Below are 23,548 nucleotides of genomic sequence, written 5' to 3'. Positions count from 1 at the left end.
AATAGATTCTGCTTCTGCACTTAGAGATGAAGTTGACATATTGAGGAAGCAAACAGCACAATCACAAGCAGTACTCAAGACAACCATTAAATATTTGGTGGATTTCAAAACGAAGCAAGCTGAGACTGACCAGATTGTTAAGGTCCTGAAGGAAAAAAGGAAATTAAATTCCTACTTGGTAAATCATAGGTGAAATGTTCTTTCCATAGTTGAATAACCTTTGTGTTGTCTATTCATGTAATCAATCAAACCATTTGTTTTAGAGATCATGTAATAATTGTTTTTTTTTGTTTATTGGTTTGTAATTTTATTTGAGCACAAGTCTATATTAATTGATAAGACTCGGAGACATTTCATTTGGATTGTTGTGCCAGAACTACAAATATGCCAATCGGGCTGAATGTGCATTCAGCAATAGTAGTAGTATAGATGGACCATAAGTGGCACGCATCGGAAAGGGCCAAGATGCTGGCTAAAAAAAGGATGCTGTTGTAGCCAAAAAAAAGTACAGCGGTCTGGCTTATGTATGTTAGTTGATATTATTGATCCATATACTCTATAAGTGTTTATATGTCTGTTAGTTCTGTACATTCTTGGTTGATTGACTCGGTATTTGAATCTTGATACATCGCTTGTGTTCATATCTAAATGGGAGTACACATTATGTTGCGTGTGACATTTGAGTTGGACATGAAGTGTTCCAAATATTTGAATTCACCTTAGACTGGATTCTAGTTTCTGAATTTGAGTATCGGCTCGTCGACGACGCTGCTCGTGCCGGCGGCAAAGTCATTCCTCGTCGGCCTCACCAGGTTCAGTGGGCCATGCGCCTCCACCAGAATCACCATCCAGGCACGCACCGCTCGTCTGTCCTTCCTGATCTGGGTCGTGTTTTGGCTTCACCTGACGGTCTGGAAAACTTGCTTTGGTTGTCGCAGGCCATGGGCACAATTACGGCGCCGCCGGTGGGTGCATGGAGCGATAAGAAGAACTATTGGCTGATGTTCTACCAGATTGACGGGCTCACGGTTACCGGCAACAGCACCGGCTTGCTCGACAGCAGAGGTGAGATGTGGTGGAGCGATAAATGCAAACACGGTGATGATGTGAGAAGCCCGAGTCAACTCTTAAGGAATTTATTTAATTCCTTCTTCCATTTGGCAAGTGCCTTTTGATTTATCAATCTTCTTCGGAGAGAAAGTATTTAATGGTCGATATTTTATTTCAGGATTCTGTAACCACCTCCTTGACGCCGCCGGCGACCCTGCTGCGCATGCACCTCCGCCGGTGAGCCGCAGCAGCCAGTGCCGCCTAGTGCTCCACAATGCCAGCTGCCGCGCGAGCCCCGGCGAGCTGCTCGCCATCGTCGGCCCCAGCGCCGGCAAGTCCATGCCGCTCGAGATCCTCTCCGGCCGCCTTGAGACCAGATCCTCCCCTCCTACTGACCTCCACGTCAATGGCTCGCCCGTGGACGCCACGGGCTGCGGCCGTTCGCCGCCTCTGGGGCTACGCCACCCAGCGCGGCATCGTCTTCCCGCTGCTCATAGTGCGCGAGACGCACCACTTCAGCACGCGCCTCCGCCTCGGCCCGGACGCATAGGACCCCGGCGCGGTTGACGCGCTCGTTGATGACCTTGCGCTCGCTCGCATCGCAGATGCCAGGGTCAAGGACCCCTGCAGCGGAGAGCGCCAGCGCGTGTCCATCAGTGTCGAGGTCGTGCGCGACCCCGCCGTGCTGGTGCTCGACGAGCCCACGTCGGGCCTCGACAGCGCGGTCGCGCTCCAGATCATGGGCGCGCTCCGGGCCAAGGCCAAGTCGTGCGGGCGCATCGTAGTGCTTAGCATCCACCAGCCCAGCGCGCACATCATCAATATGTTCGACGCCGTGCTCCTGCTCGCTGCCAACTCCGTGTTCCATCATGGCTCCGTCGATGCGCTCCACTCGCTGCTTGCTGGCGCCGGCCTTGGCTCCATCTTCTACGACCTCGGCTATGACAGGGCGACGGAGCGGGTGGGCCAGGTGCACGGCGCGTGCGATGGGGGTGTGCGTGGCGATCGACGACGAGTTGCTTCGGCGGGAGCGGATCGGGGAGGAGTGTCGGTGGGAAGCAACTGTTTTATTACTGGCAATTTTGCAATTAAAACCCTGCTTTCCTGCGTATTCAAGCGGCTTAGAGGACCTGGCAGTCAACGCCTCGTGGCTCGAGTTGACCACCGCCAAATCAGCGTATACGTACACAAAATCATATATATGGACCGAAGTGAACCCCTAGAGCAAGTATATGGATGGTATTTAATGTATTTTGAAGTACAGTGACTAAAGTGTCAGTCGGCTCAAGTTTTGGGACATATAGTGAATTTTTCTCTATTTTAAATAGGGGCAGATGTGTAACTTCCATCAGAAGTGACACAACCGCCCTTCCTGTCAGCCCCGTTCATACACCGTGGGTGCCAACCGTGGGCGGCAAAACACCCTCTCCTCGCCTGAAATAGTTATCGGCAAATATTTGGGAGATGCGAGATTACCGTCCTATCCCCAACCGACACGATGTCGGAAATTTTAAACGGGGGATAAGTTCGTAACTTTCCTCCATTTCAGAGAAGCGCGTCGCAAAGTTTGAGATCCTCCCCCTCCCCTCTATTTCCCCATTCATACACCGTTGGCGCTAGAACACCCCATCCCCACACCAGCCTCCGTCCGCCACCCCATCCATCGCCGCCGTCCTCCACCACATCCATTGCCACCGTCCTCCACCATGCTGGAGCGCCTACCAAGACCGCATCGTCCACTGCTAGAGATGGACGTTTCTCATCCACGACGACAGACCAATAGCCTTGCATCGGGTCCTTTCGCTTCATCGGCGCCGTCGTCCTTTTTGCCGGGGCCTCTCACATGACCTTCTCTTCCACCGCAACGGGACTTATCCCCCGATGCACCCGTCTACCGTCGCAGATCTGCTTCAACGCCACCGACAGCCATCGCACCCCCGATGCCTACACGGCGCCGCAAGAGAGGTGGTACTTCATATCTCCTCAACTTTTTGATCTCAACCAGAAAATAGATCTTAACTTGGGTGTGTAATTGGTCAGCTAAATGTTCCTAAATTAGTTTCGAAAATGCATGTTCGCCGCTTGGGTGTGTATCTCTACAGGGTTCCCACGGTGGGCCGGTCCACCCTGGGATTTTGGGTCATCCCAGGCCCCCGATTCCCCTCTGTTCTGCTGCGCGCTTCCGATCTCTACTCGCCCCCAGCCGCCTGCCTCGCCGGCGACTTGCCGTCCCCGGACGACATGACTCTAGGAGGAGACGCCGAACTAATAGGAGGCCAGTAGCCGCTCGCCCAACAGCGTCACCGCTGCCCGGGCGCGCCGCCTTGCCTACCTTCCCAGTCCGTTCAGGGCTCAGGCGTGCAGCACCCACCAAGCCAACCCGATTTATCCTGAGATACGTCCTCAATACTCAGCAGCCACTCCTCATCACTCATTTTCTAATTGATTCATTACTCATTAGGTAGGACTGTCATTAGGGTTTGTTGTGTGCTTAGTGCTACCTACACTTAATGGCTCAGATGTATTTCGGTAATCTTTAGTACCTCTAAAGTTCACAGGGTTTTCAAAATTCCGGCCCTCGGAACAGAAACTAGTCATTTTGGATTGTTGGTCGTAGTGACATTGACCCAGATTACTATTGCAAGCTAGGTTTGTTGACAATTTTACATGTCTTTCTTACTCATTTGATATAATATCTAATTATTCACGTCGATTAGTTGCAAACAATAAGTTCTAGACAAACTTCTTCATTCAGATTTTGGACGGTCTCTTACTGCAGTTATAATTTTGCATACTTGTCCTAGTAAGCTCACAAGTAAATGATTGAGTCACTACATCTATGCTTGCCTTGTCATATTTGTTGTCAATATTCTTTTAGGGTGGGCCACCCTGTTTCTAAATACTGGAACCGTAGACATGAGTGAATAGTATTTCTCTATGTGATCTTTTCCATCATGTGTGGGTAACGAACACTACATTGTATAGAAAGAAAGTGTCATTTCTAGCTTTTACATAAGTTTCGATCTTTTACATGGAATACAATCTGCCTACTTGCTTTGTGTCGCACTACCAACAGTCCATCCTTGAAGCTAAACATTACGCCACTCATAATTGCTTAGTTTATTTGTTCAAATACGAATTTCATATGATTCTAATGTTCCTACTTCAGTTTTGAAATGTGTGCCTGCCTGTTATAGAGACATAAGGGGTTTGTATTTCTGTGTGTGGTCTGGTCAGCACGGTTGGGGAGGTGAACTTTGCATATGCAGGGGTTTATAGGGAGACACTCTCCGAGTTGAATCCGCAATGCATTCCATAGATAATCTGACTACTTTTTATGTTTTCATGAATCTCGGATTCTGAACAGCATCATAATGATTATGAGCTTGCGCGCATGAAAAGAATAAAGCAGAACAATGCCATGACTGTCAAACTTGGCTTTAAGGGACTGAAATCAAGTCTGGATGCAATGCAATGCAAATGCTCTCCACCTACAGATTCATGCTCAGAATATGATCCTAACAGTGATTCTGATCTAGAGGGAGACCTAAGTCAATGTAGCTCCCTAGTGGAGGAGTCAAAGGAAGATGCCCTATCTTATTCACCCATCAAGGTACTTGCTCTAACTTTCCAAGGTTACATTGCTCGCACATATCTTGCAACTGATGCTTTGCATTGCTTCTACTTTGTTGAACTGCCATTAGCTTAGTTTACACATCATGTATGTGAATACGCCCTGCCTATCCATTTTCATTACATATTCCATCTGTCATCATACCATATTTATCCATTCAAATGTTGTTCTTGTGTATCAGACGTTCAAAAGGAAGAGGGCGATTGCTGATCGTGGAGGAGCACAAGCAAAGTATTTGGAAAGGTAGTGGCACCTGATAAATCAAATAGCCCATTAGGTGTAGTTGCAATATCACCTGACCCACAAAATACCCCAACTCTAGCAGACTCTAGCCCTACTACACTGGTCATTTCTGATGCCCCAACTCAGCAGACCCCAACTGCAGCAAATAGTATGATTATGCCAGTTGACATAGCACCAGCTGTACGACGTAAAAACCCCATTCCAGCAAAGACTACACCAAATCCAGTTGCCAAATCCCTTTTCGAACCAGAGAGAGCCCCAATTGCAGCAAATAGGACCCATGTTCCATTTCTTCCGAGTTTAGAAGACGAAGCTTATGTTGTTGTCAGGAACTTTGTGCGCATCTTTCCTTCATGGAAAGATTATACCGCAGACACAGAACAATTTCCAGTCTTCCTCCGCAACTTACCCGTAAGTAATGTACTAATGTTATTCATGGTCATTACTGCATATGTTTCTGCTGACAGAAGTCACAAGATTTCATTCTTTTAAATAGGCGAGGAGCAAACTGGATTGTGATGACGAGCAAGGGTTGGTTGCGCTTTTCAAGCACTCGTTGATGAAGTATCATTCCTACCTAAGGCAAGCGCACTTCGATGGCAAGCCTCTGAACTAAATTTTTGTAAAGTCTCCGGTGCTACATTTATCCGACGGTGACTGGAATAATCTTGTTACACATTGGTCTCGGTTGCAGCGTAAGGTACTGTCTATGATATCACATCACAATTTGAACTACATTTCTGCATTTGCATTAATGTCTCACTTGTACGAAAACTGTTAGCAGAAGAACATTCGTTCTCAAGGGACCACAGAATCTTGCAACTATACTGCACACTGCATTGCTCTTGTGAGTACCTCTTGCCCTGTATGACCATACTTACTTTCATCGATGTTTGATTATGTAGCATCACTCCACATGTTAGCCTCGTAATCGTCCATTTGGTGGACATTATAAGATCCGTATGGACTCTTACATAAATTTAGAATCAACCCAATGCTTTTGAAGAGATTTAGCTCTGTAGTCCTCTTGTAAGGACTGAACGTGGTCTATCACTGTACTTACATTAACAGCTACTCCCTCCGTCCCATAATATAAGAACGTTTTGTACAGTACACCAGTGTTCAAAACACTCTTGTATTATGGGAAGAGGGATTGGTTCATTTTGTAGCATTCTGCATCTTATCTCCCTCGCCCACCATTTACTAAAAAAGATCAGATCTATATTTAATCTTACCAACAAGTAGAATACACAGATAATGCCAGTGCAGAAGTGTAGCCCATTGCTCTTGTCAGTACATTTTGTCCTGTAATGCTTGTACTTCCAGGGATTAGTAGTTGATTATGTAGCATCAGTCTACTTCTTATCTTCATTATCCTCTATCCCTTCCAGTATTATCATATCTATAATTACTCTCTACAAAATGTAGAGTACAGGCAATGCTTATGAAGAAGATTATGTGCTGAAATTCTTGAGTTATCCTTCCCTTGACATGGAGAAGGGCATTATAAAGCTGGTTTAACTGTTAATGTAAGTCAGTCCTTCTAAAGCCTTTATCCTCAACTGCTGTTTAATTTGCTCATACTCCCTATCGTTTAGTGCTGTTTAGTTTATTGTTTCTACCAAAATGCATGTTCGTAAGAACCGTAAGTTCTAAGTTTTACTTGTAAAACCAAATTCCTTACTCATACCATGCACATTACTTAATACTCCCTATATGTATGCTTGTTTTTGTGGATCTATAATCCAGTGTGTGATGAAGCAGCCCACGTTTTCACCTTGTCATCTCCTGTTTTATCTTACTTATGTGGCTGATGATATGAACAACATGCCATGCACATTATCCAAAATAGATACAATTATTTTCTTTACCCTTCATCTATGCTTGTTATGTTGACATGGTAATCCAGTAGTGTGGTGAAGCTCCCCGCATTATGAATAATGCCAAATTATGCTATTGATATTTTGAACTTACTCTATATTTTTCTAATTTGAAATTGGATAGAATTGACAGAACAGTTATCATCTTTGTTTATACACATGCAAAACTTGTCATCTCTGTGCTTTGTTTCAGGGTGATATGCCTGATGGCATGCACAAGTCTGCTGAAGGCTATGAGACTGTAACACCCACGATGCGGCTATATGTCCCACATGTCGAGGCACGACTTAGAGGCATAACCGCATGGTGGTTTTGTCGCAAGAAGGGCCATCTTCACACAATCCCATGTAATGAACAAGAATGGGATAAAGAGTTGGCTTACAATCGCCACTTCACACAATACATGAATTAAACATACATCATCAGAGTACACACATAGTCCGACTACGGAAAAACAAATGAAAAGGAAGATAACCCAACTGCTAGATCCCCGATCGTCCCAACTGGGCTCCACTACTGATCAACAATAAAAGAAACAACACAACAAACACAATCTTCATCGAGCTCCCACTTGGGCTCAGTTGCATCATTTGCATTGGGATCGACGGCTCCTGCAACTGTTGTGATAGAATCTGTGAGTCACGAGGACTCAGCAATCTCACACCCGCGAGATCAAGACTATTTAAGCTTATGGGTAGGAAAGGGGTAAAGAGGTGGAGTTGCAGCAACCACTAAGCATATGTGGTGGCTAACATACGCAAAATAGAGCGAGAAGAGAAGCAATGCACGATCGTGAAGCTAGAAGTGATCAAGAAGTGATCCTGAAACTACTTACGCACAACCATAACACAAGAACCGTGTTCACTTCCCGGACTCTGCCGAAAAGAGACCATCACGGCTACACACGCGGTTGATGTATTTTAATTGAGTCAAGTGTCAAGTTCTCTACAACCGGACATTAACAAATTCCCATCTTCCTATAACCGCGGGCACGGCTTTCGAAAGATAATACCCTGCAGGGGTGTCCCAACTTAGCCCATTATAAGCTCTCACGGTCAATGAAGGATATTCCTTCTCCCGGGAAGACCCGATTAGTCTCGGAATCCCGGTTACAAGACATCTCGACAATGGTAAAACAAGACCAGCTAAGCTGCCCGATGTGCCGACAAATCTGGATATGAGTTGCACGTATCTCGTTCTCAGGGCACACCGGATAAGTCAAGCTACGAGTAAAACCAGGCCTCGAGTTTCCCCGTGGTGGCCCGCAGGCTGCTCGGTTCGGACCAACACTCAGAGGAGCACTGGCCCGGGGGGTTAAAATAAAGATGACCCTTGAGTCTGCAGAACCCAAGGGAAAAAGGCTTAGGTGGCAAATGGTAAAACCAAGGTTGGGCCTTGCTAGAGGAGTTTTATTCAAAGCGAACTATCAAGGGGGTCCCATAAATCACCCAGCCGTGTAAGGAACGCAAAATCCGGGAACATAATACCGATATGACGGAAACTAGGGCAGCAAGAGTGGAACAAAACACCAGGCATAAGGCCGGGCCTTCCACCCTTTCACCAAGTATATAGATGCATTAATTTAATAAGAGATATTGTGATATCCCAACATATCCATGTTCCACCATGGAACAAACTTCAACTTCACCTGCAACTAGCAACGCTATAAGAGGGGCTGAGCAAAGCGGTAACATAGCCAAACAATGATTTGCTAGGAAAGGTGGGTTAGAGGCTCGACATGGCAATAAGGGAGGCATGATATAGCAAGTGGTAGGTAGCGCGGCATAGGAAAAGAGCGAGCAACTAGCAAGCAAAGATAGAAGTGATTTCGAGGGTATGGTCATCTTGCCTGAGATCCTGCAAGGAAGAAGAATGAGTCCATGAAGAAGACAAACGGACGAAGTCGAACGAATCCTTACAAACGCGACGTTATCGGAACTAACCCGAAGAGGCAACACCAGAAAGAAGCAAACAACATGGTAAACAACCATCACATAATCATGGCATGATGCACAACCAAGTATGATGCGTGTCCGGTTTAATGAGGCGTGACATGGCAAAGTGCAACAAACAACACTGCGAATTAACTGGAGCTCAATATGCAACAAGTTGCATATTAATGAAACACCACAACAAATATTTAGATCTCACTCGTTTATGAACCCAACAAAGTTAAATGTTGATTAACATGGCAAGAGGTGAAGCATAATTAAACTAACTATTTAGGCAAGTTTAAATGAGGCCGGAAATAATAAACAACAATTCCAGAAAGACCTCATGTGCAAAATATGGATTTGGTGCTGTTCTGCCCTATACACAATTTTAGAGTTATTAAACATGCAAAGTAAAGCCACCATGTTAAACTAGGCATTTTTTTACCCCATTTACATATAAAGATTATTAAATTTGGAGCTACGGTTATTTAGTTATGAAAAAATCATTTTAGCATGGCAATAGAGCAAAATTAATCAAACAACATTTTAAACATGTTAAACATGGATGAAAGTTGGATATTATAAAACTAGACAAGATTCTAAGCATTTTTCATATATGAAACATTTTAACACGATGCTCGGTTAATGAGTTATTATATGCATGAAGTATGAGGGTTTTTCTGCAAAACTGGAAATCCTGGAGTAAATAGGAAAATAGCTGGACGGAAAAAAAACACGTAACGGGCTGGATCTGGAACAGAGCTAGGGAGCTGCTCACATTGGGCCTCGGCCCGTTCAGAGAGGAGACAGGCTATTGGAGAGGCTGGGCCTCAACGCCTTGCTGGGCCACGATGAGGCACAAGGCGAGGCCGCCCCAGGCACTCGATCGGGACGCAGCAGCGGCTGGTCAATGCGCAGGGCGCGGGACAAGCGACCTGCTCGTTGTAGAGGAAGCAGAGGCCACGGCAGGTGATGGTGAGGCAGGGGACTTGGCGCGGCGGCGAGGAGCTTGGCGGACGGCGGCGAGCGGCGCTGGGCATCCCTTGCTTCGGTCGAAGATGGAGCGCCGGGATCGGAGAAATCATCTACTGAAGCAGCGGTCGGTCCATGCACGAGGTGAAGATGAGCAGGGGCGATGGAGTTCTGCAACAGGGGGAAAGCGGAAGGAGGCGCCATGGAAGAGCTCCTGCTCGTTTCGGCGACCAGCAGGCGCGGAACTGGGGCGCCTCGGTCTGGAGCAGGGGAAGCAGAGGTCGGCGACGCGTCTAAGGCGAGGGAGGAGAGCGGGCGACGTGCTTGAGGGCCGGCACGATGGCCTCCATGGCCGGTGGACTGCAGTACGCGCAAGGTGAAGGGCACTGTCGGTGTCAAAACCGGCGGATCTCGGGTAGGGGGTCCCGAACTATGCGTCTAGGCGGATCGATTGTAACAGGAGACAAGGGACACGATGTTTTTACCCAGGTTCGGGCCCTCTCGATGGAGGTAAAACCCTACTCCTGCTTGATTAATATTGATGATATGGGTAGTACAAGAGTAGATCTACCACGAGATTAGAGAGGCTAAACCCTAGAAGCTAGCCTATGGTATGATTGTTGTTCGTCCTATGGACTAAAACCATCCGGTTTATATAGACACCGGAGAGGGTTAGGGTTACACAGAGTCGGTTACAATGGAAGGAGATCTACATATCCGTATCGCCAAGCTTGCCTTCTACGCCAAGGAAAGTCCCATCCGGACACGGGACGAAGTCTTCAATCTTGTATCTTCATAGTCCAGGAGTCCGGCCAAAGGTCATAGTCCGGCCATCCGGACACCCCCTAATCCAGGACTCCCTCAGTAGCCCCTGAACCAGGCTTCAATGACGACGAGTCCGGCGCGCAGATTGTCTTCGGCATTGCAAGGCGGGTTCCTCCTCCGAATACTTCATAGAAGATTTTGAACACAAGGACAGTGTCCGGCTCTGCAAAATAATTTCCACATAACACCATAGAGAGAATAATATTTACGCAAATCCAATTTGCTGACGTATTCTGCAGCGTGTCAACAAACCACGGCCAAGCCTTTATTTGAATCGTTTTTACTGTCCCGCCTCAGTGTGTTTAGCGAGGTAGTTTCCTTAGCACGTCTTGCCAAAGCAGAGATTGTGTCCCCTTATTCCGGGATTCTCATCAATACGGACGTGGGTAACCCAACCGTGCCATTAATTTACGGCGCTTGGGAGATAAGCGAGTTTTGCCAAGGTGGTGGGGACGCATAGTTTCGTCCGCCCATATAAGGGGATAAGGATCCACCTTTTCCATCTACGCCTTCTTCCTCCTTTGCTTATCCATTTTCGCGCACTCGAGCTCCAGCGCCGAAGTCCGCACATCTCACCTCGACCATCTCCAGCCATGTCCGGAGCGGGAGGTAAGTGGATGGTTTCCTTCGTCATGGAGGGACACATCAAGTAGCTGAGGAAGGCCGGATACTTGTCTAATGACATCGCGCACTGGCTTCCCGACAAGGGGCAGATCATCCCCACCCCCAGGCCCCATGAGAGGGTGGTGTTTCTCACCCACTTCCTCCATGGACTAGGTTTTGCACTTCACCCATTTGTCCGGGGGCTCATGTTCTACTAAGGCCTGGATTTCCACGATCTGGCCCCGAACTTCGTCCTCAACATCTCGGCGTTTATCGTCATGTGCAAGGCTTTCCTCCGCATCAAGCCCCACTTCGGCTTATGGCTGAAGACCTTCAGTGTCAAGACGAAGGTTGTGGGCGGCCAACAAGCGGAGTGCGGAGGCGCCATGGTGGGCAAGATGCCCAACGTTACATGGCTCAAGGGCTCCTTCGTGGAGACCATAAAGGGGTGGCAATCGGGGTGGTTCTTCATCACCGAGCCGCATGACCCTAAATGGGCAGTGGCCCCCGAATTCTGATCTAACTTCCCTACAAGGCTCACCTCCTGGAAAGAGACGGGCCTGTCATGGGGTAATTCAGAAGAGAGGACCGGACTCCAATCCTGCATCCAAGACCTGGTGAACAAAAAGCTCAAACTCGTCAATGTAGTCCAGGTCATGCTCATCCGCCGGATCCTCCTATGCCAACAACAAGCTTTCAGCTTGTGGGAGTTTGATCCGGCGCAGCACCAAACCCTGAGCAGGCTCTTCGACACTATGTACGAAGATGCCTAGAAGGTGCTGTTCAAGGGCGCCGAGGCTCCCGCATCCGCTACCGAGGATCGCGGATTCAGCGCGCAGCATCAAGCCAACGCGGTAAGTTATTTTGCCCTTGACGGGACACTTGTTTTCATAGTTTGACTCTATGCGGGATCTAAACTCCCTTATCTTTGATAGGATTGGTAGAGGATGTCCGGGCAGATTGACTGTCTGGCTCCCTTGCCAGAAGACCCAGCGGATGCCCACTTGACTGGGCTGCTGGCCCCGGCACCTTACGCGGTGCCGGAGAAGAAGGCCAAGAAGCAGGCCACGGGAACTCGAAAGAGTTCCCAACGCCAGGTGGTGCTGGACTCATCGTCCGATGACTCCGAGGCGGACTCCTCCCGTGAAGACGAGGAGGAGGAAAGAGAGGTCTCTCCCCCAGCGGGGGGAGAGAAGAAAAGGAAGGCCGCCCCAACTGGGGAGGCCGGAGGGTCCAAGAACGGAAGGACCCTCCCTCCGGACTACTCCACCTACACCGACGACGGCGAAGAAGAGTGGCCACCCAAGGCCAAGCCCCTGTCGAAATCGTAAGTCTCAGGATACCAGAGTAACTCATGGCGTTCCGTTGTTGCACAGTACCTTCTGACGTCGAATATAATCATGCAGTCCGCCCAAGGCCGGGCTCGACGCTTCGTCGAGCAGTTCCCTGGGTTCGTCGGATGTGAACAACACTTCACTTCCGACCGCCTCCTCTCCTCGCGCCGTGGATGACACCGAGGTGGCGTCCCAAAAGGAGCCAAGCCAGGAGGAGATGGTCCTGGAGGCGCCGCAAGGTGACCTCCCGGACTCCAGGCGAAAAGGGGATAAAACCCCTAAGGGCTCTAAGTCCGGCCCTAGGCCGGACACCGCACCGGAACCATCAACGGTTCTGGCATCCATCAGGCGGCCCCTTACTAAGAAGGGCAAGCCTACGATGCTGGTGACCTCCATCCAACCAGAGGCACCGGATAATCTGCTGGAGGTGCTTAACGGCGCCTTCATCGACGAGGAGCACCATACTATTATGAGTGCGGTGATCCAGAAGGTTTAGTCCGCCAAGAGCGGGCTGACCGAAGCCTGTGCCAGCCTCCTAACAGGCTTTGAGGTACGTATTTAAGATATGTAAAAATATTACCGCATAGACAGTAGCCCCTGATGCTCAGTTTGGTGTTCGGAAAGAAAAGCCGAACTGAGGATCGAAAAAGACATACTTAGGAGTCTAACATAAGTGTGTCAATATGGGAATGCAGGCTGTGCTACTGACCTCTGCCGCATTGACTACGGAGGTGAATGTATTGAAGCAGAGCCTCGAGCGGTCCGAGGACGAGCTCGGCCTTGCCAAGAAGCAGCTCGAGGACAAGGAAGGTGAGTAATACCTTATGCAAGTATATAAAAATGTGGTTGCAAAAAATGATGACAGGATCAACGTGGGTATGCAAGGGCCACGAACGAGGTGGCGACCCTGAAGGAAGCGCTGTCCAAGGCCGAAAACAATGCGGCCGTGGAGCGCACCGAGCGAGAGAAGCAGGAGGCGCGGGTGGCAGTGGTGCAGCAAGAGCTCCGGGCTCTCGTGGAAAAATACGAGAGTTTGGAGCGTGACTCGAAGACTCGAGAGTCCGAGCTCGCCTCGGCGCTTGAGAGCGCCAAATCTGCCAAGGCCGAAGCCCAAAAAGCCCTCCAGGAAATTGAGGTGATGAAGAAGATAGCGGCAGGTAAGGCATTCTTTATGCAAAGCAAGCACGCGAAAGTGAATTACTTGTTACTTACCAGAGTCCGAAGCTCTCCAGGAGCATTCGCAGATCTTCCCCGGAGTGTGTCCGACACAGCCGCATTCTACCGAGCCGAGGAGGGAAGCTCGACGGAGAAGGTGTTCTGGTCTCAGTATGCTGAGGCCGGACACCCGGTGCCCTTGAGTGACCAGCTGAAGCAGCTGGTCGAGCTCCATAAGGTGGCCGAACAGGCCATGAAGGGTCTCGCAGTCCGGCTGTGGCCCGGGGAAGCCATGCCTGGAAGCTACTTCGGGCTGGTAAGGCGGCTGGTGGATGCCTGTCCAAGGCTTGAAGTCATCAAGCGCTCTGTATGCATCGAAGGTGCCCGTAGGGCCCTTGCCCGTGCTAAAGTGCACTAGGGCAAGATGGACGCTGAGAAGCTTGTGACGGATGGACCACCGCCGGGCAAGGAGCATCGCAAGCCCGAGATGTATTATGAGGGCGTCCTGAAGGGTGCCCGCCGTATCGCGGATGAGTGCCCCAAAGATGTAATTTTTGAGTAAACTCGCATTTGTGATCCTGTACACAGAAAACTTGTTTCATATGCGCTAAGCAATGCTTTTGAATTTAAAATATTACCTTCTGTGCGGCCGTTTCTCAAAATTGAGAGATGGCGAGTCGTTGGCTTCTGCTCCCATGCCGCGAGTGCTGGGGTGTCCGGGATAAACTTGAGCGCTCTTTTTCCCATTACTGGGTCCTTCGAGGGAGGCGCTCAACACAACGAACAAGGCAATCGGACTATAATGCTTGAACACTCTCACTTAGCCATAGAATTCTATAATTTTAAATTTCTGCGAAGCCCCTAGTATTCGAAAGACCGAGTTCGGGGCGCTATCCACGCCTAGGCCGGACAAAGCCGACTCCTCGCTCTAAGCGGCATAAGTCTTTAGGGACTCGAAAACCTCTCGAATAGCGACCAGCTCTCGCCTTATCATGACGGTCAGTTTTAGCTTTCTCCACTGAGGTGCTCAGCCCGGCTCAATTGGGGCACAATCGCAGTGGTTCTCCGAGTGCTACCTTAGCCGATATAACGGAACGTAAGGTACCAAAACATGGGAGCCGGGCAAACCCAACTATTGACCCAAGACATGATTCGGAGCCGATGCATATAATGCTATAAGTTCGGGGTGCCGCACTCATGAGAGTGTTCGGACTTCTCACACCATATTCTGGGGTGCGTAAGCCCCTGGTGTACTGGCCGTACCAAAGTGTATGGTTGCATAATGTCATAACTGGACATATTTTTATATATAAAAAAGATAATGTGATAATAGACAGAAGCTATGCATTGTTTATTCGAAAACCTGCGATAAAAGCGGAACGATACAAATAGTGCGATACGCAAGAGATGGGACGATTTAACATGTCCCCCCTCCAGGGGCGAGCTGTGGGGTTATGTGTGAAACAAGTATACTACTCGTTATAGAGATCACCTGGACACTCGACGTAGCTTTCTGCCTCCCTGGCTGTTGCATCATGTGTTTGGTGATTATGCTGCCGGACAGGCCTTCTGGAAAGTGGAGTCCTGAAAGTAAGAAAGAAAGAAAAAAAGAATGACCAAATCGGGAGCCCCTTGTGCAGTTGAGCCGTATTTTGAGCATGCCGTGGTCGTGTCCCTCCCCCTATGCCCATGGTATTTCCAGAGCGTAGTTATGTACGCACAGTACTGGTTTCGCAATTTCGCGAGGGCTGGGGTGAGGGCCGCATTGCTACGCGTGCTCAGAATGTGCCAGGCGGTCTTGTTGTAGGTTACTCTGGGCGCGCTTGACGGTGTCCGGACGTTTAATGGCCGGACTGGAGAATTGCCTTGACAGGCTACTTTGTTCTTCACCGCGAGGGCCGCCGTATGCTCCTCCGTCCGGAGAGAGCGTTCGGTGTTTCCATTGACCGTAATGACTCCTCGAGGGCCTGGCATCTTGAGCTTGAGGTATGCGTAGTGCGGCACCGCATTGAACTTTGCAAATGCGGTTCGTCCGAGCAGTGCGTGATAGCCACTGCGGAACGGGACTATGTCAAAGATTAACTCCTCGCTTCAGAAATTATCCGGGGATCCGAAGACCACCTCAAGTGTAACTGAGCCTCTACAGTTGGCCTCTACACCTGGTATGACGCCTTTAAAGGTCGTCTTTGTGGGTTTAATCCTTGAGGGATCTATGCCCATTTTTCGCACTGTATCCTGATAAAGCAGGTTCAGGCTGCTGCCGCCGTCCATAAGGACTCTAGTGAGGTGAAATCCGTCAATGATTCGGTCTAAATCCAATGTGGCGAATCCGCCATGGCGGACGCTAGTGGGGTGGTCCCTTCGATCAAAAGTGATCGGGCAGGAGGACCATGGGTTGAACTTTGGGGCGACTGGCTCAAACGCATATACGTCCCTGAGTGCACGCTTCCGCTCCCTTTTGGGTATGTGGGTTGCATATATCATGTTCACCGTCCGCACTTGTGGGGGGAAACCCTTTTGTCCCCTATTTTTCGGCGGCCGGGGCTCCTCCTCGTCATCGCTATGCAGCCCCTTGTCATTGTTTTTGGCGTTTAACTTGCCTGCCTGCTTGAACACCCAACAATCCCTGTTGGTGTGGTTGGCTGGTTTTTTGGGGGTGCCGTGTATCTGGCACGAGCGATCGAGAATTCGGTCCAAATTGGACGGGCCCTGAGCATTTCTTTTGAATGGCTTTTTCCACTGGTCGGGTTCAGAGCCTCTGAATCCGGCATTAACTGTCGTATCCTCAGCATTGTTGCCGTTAATGCAGCGCTTTTGCTTGTTGCGACGCGACCTGCCTATGCTGTCCTTGGTATCCGAATTACCAGGGACCTTGGTCATGTTATTGCTACGAGCTGGCCAGCTGTCTTCTCCCGCGCAAAAGCGAGTCATGAGTGTCGTGAGGGCTGCCATAGATTTCGGATTTTCCTGTCCTAGGTGCCGGGCAAGCCACTCGTCATGGATGTTATGCTTGAAGGCTGCAAGGGCCTCTGCTTCCGGACAGTCGACTATTTTGATTTTTCTTTGTTAGGAACCGTGTCCAGAATTGCTGAGCCGATTCCTCTGGCTGCTGGATTATGTGGCTTAGGTCATCGGCGTCTGGTGGTCGCACATTGGTGCCCTGGAAGTTGTCGAGGAATGTGGCTTCCTGGTCCTCCCAACAACCAATTGATTCCGCTGGCAAGCTGTTAAGCCCATGCCGAGCTGGTCCTTTAAGCTTGAGTGGGAGGTATTTGATGGCGTGTAGATCATCTCCGCGGGCCATATGGATATGAAGGAGATAGTTCTCAATCCATACCGCAGGGTCTGTTGTGCCATCGTATGATTCGATGTTTACGGGTTTGAAACCCTCGGGGATTTGATGATCCATTACTTCATCTGTGAAGCATAGTGGGTGTGCGGCGCCTCCGTGTTGGGCTATATCACGACGTCGCTCAAATGAGCTTTGTCTGCTGTGATCGGCCCGGCCGGATTTACCATATCCGGCATGACGGTTATCGTCACGTGTCGTGGGGCGCCCACGCGATCCATAGATCGATCTTGTTTGCCTTGCCCAGTCCTCCAATATATCTCATAGGTCTGGCGCATTTCCCCGTGCCTTGGTATTCTTTGAGCGACGCCGGGGTGCGGCTTGAGTGGAGGGCCGAGGGGCCTCTCTGTCGCGTCCATGAGGTGGCCGGTCAGCCGTATCATGCACTGGTGATGTAGGTCTAGATGCTTCCTCCTCTAATCGAGGTAGCAGCCTGCGCAGGGGCGTTCGATTTCGTACTCTTCGGCCGCAAGGACATTAGTCCATCTGTCGGCTAGCAAGTCTTGGTCAGCTCTAAGCTGTTGCTGTTTTTTCTTGAGGCTGCTCGCCGTGGCCATGAGCCTGCGTTTGAAACGCTCTTGTTCGACGGGATCCTCAGGCACGACAAATTCGTCGTTGTCGAGGCTTGCCTCGTCTTCGGAGGGAGGCATGTAATTATCGTCCTCTACCTCTTTGTCTGCCGCTCTCTCATGAGGGCTGGCTTCTCCATCCTCCTGTGCTGAATCCTGCTGGAGGGGGTTGTCTTCGGCACTGTTCGGGGTGTTATTGTCTTCGGTGCCGGAATCACCGTTTTTGCTGTGGTGGGATTTAGAGCGGCGCCACTGACGCCGGCGCTTAGGCTGTTCTTGGAGGGGTCATCCTCCATTGTTCCATCGTCGTTCCCTTCTTTTGGGGTGTCCACCATGTATATGTCATATGACGAGGCGGCCTTCCAGTGCCCTGTAGGCGCTGGTTCTTGTTCGTCTCCTCCATCGCCGTCCATACCGTCGATGTCTTCGGAGTCGAAGTCGAGCAAGTTGGTTAAATCATCGACAGTGGCTACGAAGTGGGTGGTGGGTGGGCTTTGAATTTCTTCGTCGTCCGCGTCCCAACCTTGCCGACCATAGTCCGTCCAGGGCTCTCCTGATAAAGAGAGAGACTTTAGTGAATTCAGAATGTCGCCGAAGGGCGAGTGCTGAAAAATGTCCGCGGTAGTGAACTCCATTATCGGCGCCCAATCAGATTCGATTAGTAGGGAAGCGGAAGGTTCGGAGTCCGGAAAGGAGTCCGGCACCTCGAAGTCACGAGCTTCGCAAAGGACAGTATGGTGTTCGGCTCAATCGCCGGAGAGATTGCAGCCCCCGAGGTGGTGTCCAGCCACCCATCCTCGATAGGTGCAGTCGGCTCCGAGCTAAGGGTCGGAGCGGACACTGGTGCGGCCTCTAGGACACTGTTCGGCGGCAGAGCTAGATCATGCCCATCGTAACAGCGCAGCGCGCTTGGCTGTGACTCAAACCCGTCGAAGATCAAGTCTCCGTGGACGTTGGCCGTGTAGTTCAAACTTCCAAATCTGACCTGATGGCCAGGGGCGTAGCTTTCAGTCTACTCCAGATGGCCAAGCAAATTGGCCCGCGGTGCAAAGCCGCCAAATACGAAGATCTGTCCGGGGAGAAAAGTCTCACCCTGGACCGCATCGTTGTTGATGATCGAAGGAGCCATCGGGCCTAAAGGTGACGACACAGAGGAACTCTCAATGAAAGCACCAATGTCGGTGTCAAAACCGGCGGATCTCGGGTAGGGGGTCCCGAACTGTGCGTCTAGGCGGATGGTAACAGGAGACAAGGGACACGATGTTTTTACCCTGGTTCGGGCCCTCTCGATGGAGGTAAACCCTACTCCTGCTTGATTAATATTGATGATATGGGTAGTACAAGAGTAGATCTACCACGAGATCAAAGAGGCTAAACCCTAGAAGCTAGCCTATGGTATGATTGTTGTTCGTCCTACGGACTAAAACCCTCCGGTTTATATAGACAGCGGAGAGGGTTAGGGTTACACAGAGTCAGTTACAATGGAAGGAGATCTACATATCCATATCGCCAAGCTTGCCTTCGACGCCAAGGAAAGCCCCATCTGGACACGGGACGAAGTCTTCAATCTTGTATCTTCATAGTCCAGGAGTCTAGCCAAAGGTCATAGTCCGGCCATCCGGACACCCCCTAATCCAGGACTCCCTCAGGCGCCATGAGATCGGGCGGAGCTCGTCGTGGACGCCGAGAGGAAACAAATCCGGCGGCAAGTTGAGGCCAGGGCCGCGGGGTTGATGCGGATGAGCAAGACGAGCACTCCGGCTCGTTGCAGAGGAGGAAAACCGACAAGTTCAGGGGACGATGCCTTGCAGGTGCGAGAGAGTGTCGAGGGGTTCCAGCAACGCGTGAAGGACGAGGTCGCCGGAGGGTGGCAAGGACGGGGATGGACGGAGCCGTCCGGGATCCCTAGCGGCGGAGGTGGCTGACAGCAAAGCTCCATGGCGACGGAGCTTCATCCCGGGGCAGAGAGGAAAAGGGAGAGTTTGGAGAGGGGAAACGCAAGGAGGAAACGGAAGGAAGAGGTGGCATGATGGGGCGGCGCGAGGCCTCACCGAAGAGGCGGCGATGATGGGGCGGAGCACGAGAAGGGAGAGGGAAGCGGCGGCTCCCTGGGGCTCGGGGACGAGCTCGCCTCGATCTGGATCGGGGCCAGCTGCGGGGCACGTGGCACTGGGGAAACAGGGGGCGCAAGGGAGGCCGTTGGATCAATGATCTGACGGCCAGGGATGGTGGAGGCTGCAGGATTGGATACATGGTGGGTGCGAGCTGGCGGTGGGAGGATCCCGAGGTGGATCTGGCCTGATGGCGGGGTGGAGGAATTTTAGGGAGTTGGTCTAGGGTTAGTCCAAATAGGCATGTGGGTGGACTATATATAGGGAAGGGGGAGAGTTTGGATCTCAAGATCGAAAACCGACGGACGAGAATAGATAGGCTAGGGAGTCCAATAAAGAAAAGGAGATGTTTTATAGACGTTTGAGGATGATGCGGACCCAACAGTAACGATAGTCCGGTTCGGGTTCGGGGAAGTTTCGGACATGGGCAAGGGGTCGATGCTCTGCGCAAAGAGGGGTTAGGCGGTCATGGTCAAGAGGGAAGCGAACACCCGATTGGTCTGGAATGATCAAAGAAGGCAAAGCGGTCAAGAGGGAAGGTGATGAAGGCAAAGGGAGAAACGTTAATGACTGACGAATGCAAGTTTTAAACCATGACGACAACGGAGTGCCGATGCGATGCAGATGATGACATGATGAAATGCAACAAACAAATAAATAACACAGCTGACTCGCAAAACAAGGAAGACATCTGGAGCGTCGGTCTCGGGGCGTTACAGAGACAAACCCAACATATATTGTAGCAAAGAAGGCAAAACATCTTGAAGATAGAGAGACAACCCCAAAGTCTTGTCTTGATGCAGTGTTCAAGTTACTTGAGACTACCAGTCAGACAAACTCACAGAATTCGTTGTCTGAATTAGTTCGACTTCTTCAGTACCAAGTTCTAGTAGAAAGGCATTCTGCAACTCAACTTCGACTTGAAGTCCTATCTCTAAGAAAGATTGTGGAGAACACCAATGAGAACCTCATCGCTAAACAGCTACACCTGGAAGCTATGACCGACATGCTAGGCCAGTCTCACAGCCTTGCTCAGCAGCTTGCGTAGCAGTTCCCCCGCAAGGCTAACCTTTCTTGAACTGTCTTGGAAGTGGTCTCGGTTCAGTATTATTTTGTTACGCTGCAATGGTGCCCGGTTTTTGTAATCTGCTTCTTCGTTGCACTTTATGATCACTGGTGGCGAACTTCGATGCCCAGTGGGTGTAATATACCTTAAATCCTTTATTGTATAGTGTAGGTTTATTCTTAGTTACTATGCCATAATTTCTTTATCATAAGTTTGTTCTTAATTCCTACTAGTTACGCAGCAGCCCGAAATGAACCCTGGCCCATGATTGTGCGAATCAAATCATGGGATTTTAACAGGCCAAAATTGTCTCGGTCCTTGTTTGGCCCAATCAGATATCGGCTGCGAGCAGGCCGGATGCAAACCGGGCCGTAGTTAGGCCCAACTATATGACAGGCTTTTAACAGGTCGAAATTAATATAGGGCCGAAATGTTAAGCGGGCCCTTAACATGCCAAAACTAATATCAGGCTGAATTACTAAGTGGGCCTTTAGCAAGTGGGCCCAAAAGCATAGTGTCCAGTTGACGGGTCGAATCTGATAAGGGCCATAATTGAGCCCAAAGCCTCTTAAAGGACCGGACATGATCTGGGCCGTAATTTGGCCCAGAACGTGGTAGGCTTTTAATGGGACGGATCTCATATGAGCCACTATTAGGCCCAGAGCGTGGCAGGCCATTAATGGACCGGATCAAATATGGGTCGGCGTTTGGCCCAAAACATGGCAGCCAGTTAATGGGCCGGCCTACTAGGGTCCTCAAAATCTTGTGGGCCTACAGCTGGGCCAGCCCATTAATGTCGGCTAAATCTAGTGGACCTTTAGCTAGGCCGGCCCATTATGATCCGCAAGAATCTTGTGGGCCTTTACCTGGGCCAGCCCATTATGGCACACAAAAATCTTGTGGGCCTTTACCTGGGCCGGCCCATTATGGCCCGCAACATCTTGTGGGCCTTTAGCTGGGCCAGCCCATTATGTTCCGCAAAATCTCGTGGGCCTTTAGCTGGGCCGGCCCATTATGGTCCGCAAAATCTTGTGGGCCTTCAGTTGGGCCGCCCCATTTAAACTTGATGGGTCGGTCCACGTGTCAACATATCATAGGCGCGTCTCGCCCATTGGATGAGTGACACCTATCCCAACAATGAGCCGACATGTGTTTCCTCCAGCTAATGATGATTTTGCACGTGGAAAATCCCCATTGGTCGGGACTGTTAACGGGTTATCGGATCCAAAACCCGACCCGATAGCTTAACGGCGTTCCATTACGGTGGATGCCACGTTCGGTCACCCTTGACGAAAGCACTTCTGTGACGCGCGATTTATCGTCATCGAAGTGGACACTTCCGTGATGATAATTTTGGTAATGTCATGGAACACTTCTACGACAGCACAGGTATGACTATCTTGATTCTGTTATAAATTTGTCATGGATGTACATGCATGACAAAAAACGCGACCTACTGTGACAAACACATATCATCACGGAAGTGTATTTTTTTGTAGTGCTTGTGGCAGTCGATAAGTTTACTAAGTGGATTGAAGCCAAGCCTATCAAGAAGTTAGACTCACGCACAACCATCCGATTCATGATAGAGCTGATCTTCATATATGGAGTCCAGCACATCATCATCACAGAAAACGGCTCTAATTTCGACTCAAAAGAATTCAGAAATTTTTGCGCACCTCAAGGCACTCGGGTGGACTATGCATCGGTTGCCCATCCACAGTCGAATGGCCAGGCCGAGAGGGAAAATGGTCTTATCCTTCAAGGATTGAAACCACGGTTCATGCGGGACCTCGAACATGTGGCAGGAGCTTGGGTGACTGAGTTACCTTTGGTATTTTGGGGTCTAAGGACAACTCCCAATCTGTCCACGGATCACAACCCTTTCTTCATGATTTGTGGAGCTGAAGCCATGCTGCCGAGTGATCTCCTCCACAATTCACCCCAAGTGGAGCTCTGTTCAGAGGCTGAAGCAGAACAAGCACATCAAGACGTCTTCGACCTCCTGGAGGAAGAACGAGAGATGGTCTTGATTCGGTCGACTGTTTACCAGCAAGACCTTCGGCATTTCCGCGCCAGACACGTGCATGGACGAGCTTTTCAGGAAGGAGACCTCGTGCTCCGAGTGGATCAACAACAACCTCATAAGCTCGCTCCCGCATGGGAAGGCCCTTTCATTATCACCAAGGTGCTGCACAACGGGTCCTACCACCTATACAATCTTGTGAAGAAGATTGACGACCACCATTCCTGGAATGTTGATCTCCTTTGTCGGTTCTATACTTGACGTCCGAGTCGTCAAGATGTAATAAAAAGTATTGTATGATATGTTTGCTCAGTTAAAGACATGACCTCCGTGGTCTTCCAATAATTTTACTCGCACTGATGTATGTTCCGAACCCCTAGTGGGTATCTTAGCTGCAAACCAGCTTCGCCTAAGTTAGAAATCTACTTTGAGTGGCGTGCATCCCTCCCACTCGGGGGCTTTGTCGTGAACTAGCTTTGCCTAAGTTAAAAGCCTATTCCGAGTGGTGAGCATCCCTCCCAGTCGGAGGCTTAGCCGTGAACCTGCTTCCCCTAAGTTAAAAATCTACTCCGAGTGGCGAGCATCCCTCCCACTTGGGGGCTTAGCCGCGAACTAGCTTCACCTAAGTTAAAAATCTACTCCGAGTGGTGAGCATCCCTCCACTCGGGGGCTTAGCCGCGAACCAGCTTCACCTAAGTTAAAAATCTACTACGAGTGGCGAGCATCCCTCCCACTTGGGGGCTTAGCCGCGAACCAGCTTCGCCTAAGTTAATAATCTACTCCGAGTGGCGAGCATC

At 50.0% G+C, this 23,548-nt stretch overlaps 1 pseudogene; it reads right to left on the bottom strand.

Moving 5' to 3' along the window:
- Positions 1-1,224: 1,224 nt before the first annotated feature.
- Positions 1,225-23,548, bottom strand: part of LOC119339107 — a 27,658-nt pseudogene continuing 5,334 nt past the window's right edge.

This window comes from Triticum dicoccoides, chromosome 7B (genome assembly GCF_002162155.2).
Source record: "Triticum dicoccoides isolate Atlit2015 ecotype Zavitan chromosome 7B, WEW_v2.0, whole genome shotgun sequence".
Lineage (NCBI taxonomy): Eukaryota > Viridiplantae > Streptophyta > Magnoliopsida > Poales > Poaceae > Triticum > Triticum dicoccoides.
This window is presented reverse-complemented; position numbering and strand designations above follow the sequence as displayed.